We start from the raw sequence: 8,042 nt of genomic DNA, 5'->3' as shown, positions 1-8,042 counted from the left end.
TATTTATGTATTTAGTTTGTTCGAAACACAAAACCATGTAATAATATTGATATTTAAAATATTGGTTGAAAAAACACTATTTGTCCAATACACGATTGAATACACCATTTAAATCCTAAACCTAAAAACGTTACGTTACAACTTGAGATCTAATCATTTTTCCAGCTTATTCTCATCTATTTTGGTCGAAAGAGATGACACCTACTTCCAACAGAACCAAATTATAGTAAATGATATTTATCAATACATTTTGGGCAATGTTTTAAAAACCGGTTTGAACCGGCAGATCGAACCGGTTGGACCAGAAACCGGTTGGACAAGAAACCAGGGAGGGAGCGGTTCAACTATCACTGATATTACGTCGATTTCTGAACCGGATTGAACCGGCCAGTTTTTAGAAAAACCACAGTTGAAGCAGTCAAAATAAACTGGTTAAACCGAATAAAAACACCTGAAAAAGAACCATTTACATAATTGGTGATTTTTTAAAAATCTATTTAGTTTTCTTTAAATAAAAAACATATGATAAATGTTATAAAGTTTTTAATGTATTTGTATTTATCTAAAACTATATTTTGTTTCAGTATTATACTTTATTTTCTTTTTGACATATATGGATTGATGTAAACACTAAAACTTTTGGTTATGTGTTATTTTAATGTATTTTGATTCATCTACAACTTATTTTTATGTGTATTTTTAATGTTTGAATTTGTAAACATCAAATTCATGATTTATAAATGTATGTATGTGTAGAAAAATAGCAAAAAACATTTAGCCTCTGAAACTAATACATTCAAAACTTTATAACATTACCAGATTAGGAAAAAACATTTATAAATCATGAATTAGCGACGGGTAAAACACCTATTTATTTGCGCTAAAGAACTAATCGCATCTGAAATTAATTTCTGAAAAAACTATCCGCACCCGTCGCTTAACGCGGGTAGACGGCTAATATATATATATATATATATATATATATATATATATATATATATATATATATATATATATATATATATACACACACACGTTAATAAGTATTTAGCCCAAAATGCTGAATTTTAAGAGATACAACCCTTAAAACATCATATACAATCAATTTATGCATTACCTTAAAAATATATGTGAAAGTTAACTAAATCCCCTTATCTCTCGAAGACTTTGACCCAGTAAGTAGTCTTGAAGCCGAGATCCTGGCAAAAAATCTTTCGATTTTAGCCAACCCTCCCCTTATAGTTGTCACTCTCTCCTATTTTGATATCATTCCCGTTTCTCTTCTACAAAGCAGATTTTCTTCCTCTCTCAGTCAGAAAACCCTAACACCACTCACTACCACCGTTTACCCCTGCTACCACCGAACCACCAACGTACTGATGGACCCTCTGCTACTCTCTCTCGACTAAAAAGAGGTAAAACACCCCTGACTACTCTTTCTATCTCTCATTATATGTGTGTGTTTTCAATAACAAGACCAAACTTATTTGATTTCGCATTTCATGGATCGAGCAGTGGCTTATTTTCCGAATGGGTTACTGTTCTTTACGGTTTGGTTATCTGAAACATCCTTTGACCTCCTGTGTTTCTGACTTCTTTATCAGTGCGACAACCTCCACATGGTAAAAGATATCAAAATCACCTCCTACTATTCTTTCTTGCTGCATTTCTATTTCTATGTTTGAATTTGTTTGTTTGATAGATTTCTATTTTTTGGGGTTTTGACTAATCATTAGGGCTAAAAAGAGGTTATATTCAGAAATTATGTTCTCAAAGGTCAGAGTCTACTTCAACCTTTTGGATTATAAGGTTTGCTTGTTTCATTTTCATGTTTAAAGGTTTGGAATTCTTGAAAATAAAGGTGGTGTTGCTTCATTTTCTGCTTAAACCTTTTGATTTTATGTGTTTTTTCATAAATATAGTAAACAGGATGCTAAAGTTTTGTTTTGTTTTCTAATTTTTTTTTTAATAATCCTTGGATGCTCTTCTTAAAGAGGTGAAGATCTATAAACATCTTTGAATTTTGTTATTTGGAACTTACAAGGGTATTTCTCACAGAGTCTAACCGTCATTTTTGCATTTGAATATACAATTTTTTTAAGTTGACTTGGATATCAATTTCATACTTATTCTCCAGAATGCAAGCATGAAAAGGCAAGTTACATCATCCAATGACAAATTTAATGAATTAGGTTTAGCATCGTTTTCTTTGTATATATCCCTTTGTGTGTGTGAATGTGTAAATGCTATGCAGGTCTGTAACTATTTATGCAGGGGTGTATATGTATAATCATGTTTTGATCTGCTGTTTTGGTTGAGAGTTAAGATATGAATGAAAAAGGACGATGTTGGAGCTTCAGGTGTGGCCTAATAACGTTTTGGAGCTCCTATTTCTTCTACAAAAGGTTCAAGTTGACTTTCTTTAACTTTATCTATCGTAACTAATATGATATACTTTTACTTTCTATAAATTACAATTATTGTGTTAATGATCAGGTTAAAGACAGTTTACGAAGTGATCGGGGATAATTTGGGGTTCAGTGAACATTTAAGAAGCTCTGCTGATAAGGGTTCATTCATGGGTTTTCTTCTCTTCTTTATTACTACTTATGCATCTTCTGTTATCTCTCTCTTTTTCTGGTTTCGATCACAGATACTCACATCTACACACCATCTTTTGGTTTTAGGTGTTTTGAGTAGATCTGAAAAATCTTTACTGCGCCACCATTTTTTCATTTTCTCATACATGAAAGTTTGTTTTCAAATGAATTATAAAAAGAAAGTTTAGATATTCTGAAATTTATTCACCTTCTTTTTAGTTTAGTTTTGCTTTGTTTTAATCAGGAAAAAAAAATATTTACATAAGGTAAATTTTTGATAGCTTATTTTTTTTTCTTCTGAAAGGGAGCTGGAGTGTACCATTGTAGAAATAAAAGAAAGCAACAAGAAGTTGCTTTTCCCTGGAAGCATGAAGATGCTATGAAGTGGCTCTTTTCGAAATAAGCATGTGGTAAAGTTAGGGAGAGATGAAAAGGAATGTTTGGTGTTGCTCTGGTTTGATTTTGGTATGAGTTTTTTTTTCTCTCTGATTTGTTTGGCTTCGAAAAAAAACATGTTCTTCAGTCTGGTCCATATTTTTATGCAATTTTAACCTTAATTAAACACATGTGACTTAAATTTGGTATTTTATTTGGCATAGGCTTAGTCTTTTTGAGTTTGAAAAACACAGTGGGTCATTAGTGGCGAGGGAGGACGGGTTCATGAGGGGAATGAGGAGGGAAAAAGAAATGCATTTGTGGACTATCTTTGATATATGACATGGTATTCACAACTCTTGTCTGATTTACCCTTTGGTTTTGCATACTTTGGGATGTCTTATATGTGCCCTGTTTTAGATTGAATTGAAAAGAGAATAGTGAAGCTAATGCTTTAAGCATTGACCAATACTTGCTTATGCTTACACTTTTTCTAAATCATTTTTAACATATTATATTGTTTGCTGACTGTCTGTTTCTTTCATGTTTGCAGGTGAATCTGAAAAAGAGTCCTAGAATGTGATTCCTGGTGAAGAGAAATCTTGAGGAAATAAGCAGGCCCCCTTTATATTATATATAGAATTTTATTCATAAAGTGAATAATTTCAAAGGAAAGACAATACAATCCCACCATTGGTATTACAGCAGGTGAGATGTAAAATTTACAAGAACATGAAGAGGTGGCTAAAATGTTTAAGAAATAGCAATGTATTTTGTGCCTTCTGTGAACTAGGTGTTATTTTGGTGATGACGGTAACTTATTATTCATATTGTTCTCTCACTATGGATGCCATAGCTTCTTAGCTTCTTAAATTCATAATAAATTTTATGTAATCAACCATCTAATTTTTTCTGTCCTTCATTATTCCACTAGGAGTTGAAGACGATGAGAAGACAAGAAAGAAATGAGACAAATTTGGAGAAAGAAAGGACCCAACTTCAGTTTCTATGCTTATATCTTCAAATTTTGGCTGAAAGTAATTTATATATTATTTTATAATCACAAGATGACCGAGTTAATGGGTAAGATAATATGTTATACTTTTATAACTGTATGGTTTGTTTTTTTTTACAATTCACATAAATTGGAAGATGAAAATATAAAAATGTTGCAGTGGGATGCTTTCTACATCAATGTCAGGTGTGTTCACTACTCTACATTTGATTTTCATTTTTCTTCTATTTGAGTTTTCTAAGAATGTAACAGCTAGGAATAAGGGATGATCTGTAAAGTCTCTTTTTGTCCCAAAAGTTAATATTCGAAGGATTATTGGGTATTAAGTTATTTGTTGTTTGTTTTTTATTCTCTTGCATCATGGCCTTCATTACTGGGCACAAATTAAATTTATTTGAAAACAAATGTCTAAAAATAATTTAACTATCAATGATTTTGATGACAATTAATAATACACATGGTCCGGTTTGATGGTGCCACTTTAAAACCCAAAATGTGATGACTGATGTTCATAGAAGCAAAAGAATGCATTTTTGGATGTGTGGTTCTTCCCATTAAAACACTCTGTACAAATCAATAAAGCATGTGTGGTGCGGACATATGATCTTCCGGTTATTAAATAGACTTCAAATTGTAAAGCATTTCTTATGGTCTTTTGTCGGAATGAGTTTCTGATCTTGAGATTTTTTGTAGGTTTTTAAGGTTCAAGAATGTTTAAGAGAAGGTTTAGAAGAGATCATTTAGAGAGGTAGTATGCTCTTCTAAGGTATTGAATAATATTTTCTTTCATCAAGACATCAAAAGTACAAATCAATAAAGCATGTGTGGTGTGTTATTTGCTACTCCTACGCGACAATGTTTCCATAGTTAAATCCAAAGCTCCCCACCGTAAGTGAAGAAAAAGATTATTCTATAGACCGTAAAAACTTAATCCGATATTTTAAAATTATAGGATTAGCTTCTTGACGTATGTTAGCCTTTGAAATATAATTTGCCATTATTTTTTTATGTTGTGCAATTTGGGGATGCTTTAATGTCTAAATATGAATGAGACATTAATTATTTCATTCAATCTATTGTATTAGTGTTTACATATCTTTTAATTGTAATTTTGATCTCTTTATATTTATTAATATATATAATTGATATGTATAATCCGAAAGTAAATTTAATATTATTTTTGCAGAAAAAGAATTATTAAATGGTGGTTTTAACCCAAAATAAAGAAAATAAGTTACCCAATAATACAATGAACTTTTCTTTTTTAATCGGGAAAAGTAGTTTTAACCCAAAATAGCAAAATACATATAATTTTAAATCAAAACAAAAACATACTTATATTTGAAGTCCAAAAAACAAATCGCCACTAGAAACTAATTTTTGTAAAAATTATTCACACCTGCCGCTTAGCGCGGGTAAACGGCTAGTATCTTAATAAGCATTTAGCCTTAAATGCTGAATTTTAAGAGGTATAATCCATAATACACAATATACAATCACTTATGCATGCAATGATACTAAATCTTTATCCGGTCAAAAGGTTTACCTGTATTCCCTCATCTGTAGTATTAATTGAATCGGTCAATACCCAAATTTCGGCGCCTTATCTCTGAGCAACCATCATCGTCCCTGTTAAACAATTGCGCCTTTCTCTTGACCAAATATCCCATCCCTTTCAGCAAATTTAATAGGTCTAACACCTAAAAAACCCTACGCTTACAATTCCACCATCACAATAGTCCCTTCTCCGATAAAACCCTTCCTCCGTTGCAGAATTGCACCATTGAAATTTGTTTATTGATCTTCGTCGTCGTCTCTCTCTCTCTCACCAAACCCTAAATTGACTCTGCCTCCCTTTCTCTCGACACCATCTCCATCACCATATGTAGTCGTCATCATCTCATAACTTTTTTATATGCTCTCTAAACCTCATCTGGAGTGGTCAGCCTCACCACGATCGTACCACCACCACACCAGTCATGACCAAGCTTTACGACCACTACCGATTCTCCTTTCCCCGACATCTAGATCTATATATCGATCTAAGAACCCTACTGAAAACGCTAGCCCGCCCCTCTCTCTAAAAACACCTCTCCCGATTCTTACGAGTTTTGAAGATCTAAGCTTCGCTGTTAAAACTATCCGACCACCCTTTACCACCATCAATCATCAGAACCCGAACCAGATAAGATTTTACACCATTCTCGAGTTATAATGTAAAAAAATTGGTAACTCACTATCTGTATTTACCTAAATTTCATCACTTTTCTACTCTAGGATCTGGATATCTACATTTCGACTAAATGGGAGCAAAGATCAACATGTGAAAAATCCCAAAGACCAAGGTATGCATCTTACCCTGTTATTAGAATCAACTTTTTTTTTTTCTGTATTTTTTATTTATTGTGGGATAACTCATTATTAGTTGATTTGCATTTGTTTTTATTGTACTTTTTGCAGATTATGCATTTTTTTTTCGTATTTACCCTTTTTCCTTGCTAAGAAGCTTCTTGATTATAATGTCACATAAGAAAAATATAATTTATATATGCATTTTTATAAAATCTAACTCATATATGTGTTTCTTATTTGTTATTTAGGATGGGTAGTTGTTTACAAGCTATTTTTGTTGCAATGTTTGATACATATTCCAATGAAATTCCATTTTTAAAAGTTCCTGAAGTCGTGGTCAAGGTCGAATGATAACTAGATCAAAGTTAGACATCCATTTAAACTTCAAGCTGCTGATGCATAATTTATTGGTTTTATGCAGAGTTTTAGGCATGTAAGCAAGTTAAAAGCTTGGATCTTTCTTTGCTGGTATACAAGAATCCCCTTTTTATCTACATTTGACAATAATTTTAAACTTATTGTTTATTTTCAATCTTATTTAGTCATATTTCTTCTAATTCATGTATTTTTTTTTAAATATTTGATACATTTTTATTTATTTTGTGAAACAATGTATCTTTTAGTATTGAATAGACGATTCCCCCATCTACTCCTTTCTCACAACCATCTTAATGTTCTCTTTTCTTTACATGGCTGCAGATCTTCAGAGCTCCACTCTTTTTCTTCCTCTTCTCCGGTGCTAATGACAGTGTATGCATTACTTCTTCAAAGTTGCATGGTAATTCATCTTTTTTTTTTCTTAAATGTTTTTGAAAAAAACTTTAAAAAATGGTTGGGGTGTCGTTCATTTTTTGAGAAATAACAGCCATTTATAAAGTACATTGGTATTTGTACATTTGTTTATTTGTTGTCACATTAATCTGTTTTTATTTGTCGAATTGTTGTCTGATAGAGAATAACATAATAAGAGACTAATTTCTTTATATTGAGGCATTAAAGTTAAGTTTTTTTTTTTATTCTTATTAAGGCATTGTACTTACAAAATCATGTCTTTTCCAGGTTTAGTGAAGGGCAAAATCATCATTTATTAAAAACATTAACAGTTGAGTATGTGTCTGTGATGTGTTGATTTTCTTTAAAAGTTGTTCATTACGAGAGGATATTATTACTTAAACATCTTCTTGGTGGTGTGGTGAAAGGAGAAAGAAGAGAAAAGAGCTTATAGTTAGATGTGAAGGTGTCAAAAGAATCATACGTGGAGGGGTATCTGTTTGTATTACTTTAAAATTTGTTTATGACCTTAGGTCAAATGGTTGAGGCATGCTATCAATAATAAGGAACTGAAAATCATGAAAATAGAGGAGAATTGTCATTACAAATCAAGAAAAAGAGTCAAGAGTTGCAATATTACTAACCAACGACATTGAAATTTGTCCATGAGATACATAGTATCTTCATTTAAATATTGAGTTCTTAAGTTATTTGATTAATAATTCAGTGCTTCCATTCAATCAATCAAGCATTGCATTGTTTCTTATCTCCAATATCAAACACTAAATTGTAATGGTTATATAATTCTTATAATTTCTCTATTTTTAACTATATACATAATAACTTTTTCATCTTTAATACTTTCCAAAAAATGACATGAGATAGTAATCTTTTTAGTTTTAAATTGATTGTGACACTGGAGTACTATA

General features: G+C 31.4%; 2 long non-coding RNA genes across 5 annotated transcripts; both read left to right on the top strand.

The window, feature by feature from the left end:
* Positions 1–1,264: 1,264 nt before the first annotated feature.
* On the top strand, positions 1,265–5,008 carry LOC145120602 (uncharacterized). 4 transcript variants are annotated; one of them, XR_013714256.1, is made up of 9 exons: positions 1,265–1,415; positions 1,516–1,622; positions 1,737–2,405; positions 2,497–2,582; positions 2,905–3,065; positions 3,200–3,321; positions 3,529–4,058; positions 4,151–4,176; positions 4,684–5,008. It is a non-coding gene; the product is annotated as an uncharacterized LOC145120602 (long non-coding RNA). The 4 variants fall into 4 exon arrangements; XR_013714253.1 differs by having other exon boundaries at positions 1,737–1,776; positions 2,255–2,405; positions 3,529–5,008; XR_013714255.1 differs by having other exon boundaries at positions 3,529–4,176.
* Positions 5,009–5,578: 570 nt separating this feature from the next.
* LOC145120430 (uncharacterized) lies at positions 5,579–7,835 on the top strand. The gene is made up of 4 exons (XR_013714199.1): positions 5,579–6,335; positions 6,764–6,810; positions 7,042–7,120; positions 7,402–7,835. It is a non-coding gene; the product is annotated as an uncharacterized LOC145120430 (long non-coding RNA).
* Positions 7,836–8,042: the final 207 nt, after the last annotated feature.

Source organism: Lactuca virosa, chromosome 6 (assembly GCF_052849685.1).
Source record: "Lactuca virosa cultivar CGN04683 chromosome 6, Lactuca_virosa_CGN04683_v6, whole genome shotgun sequence".
Lineage (NCBI taxonomy): Eukaryota > Viridiplantae > Streptophyta > Magnoliopsida > Asterales > Asteraceae > Lactuca > Lactuca virosa.
Note: the sequence above shows the minus strand (reverse complement) of the source record. Positions and strands in the feature narration are given on the sequence as shown.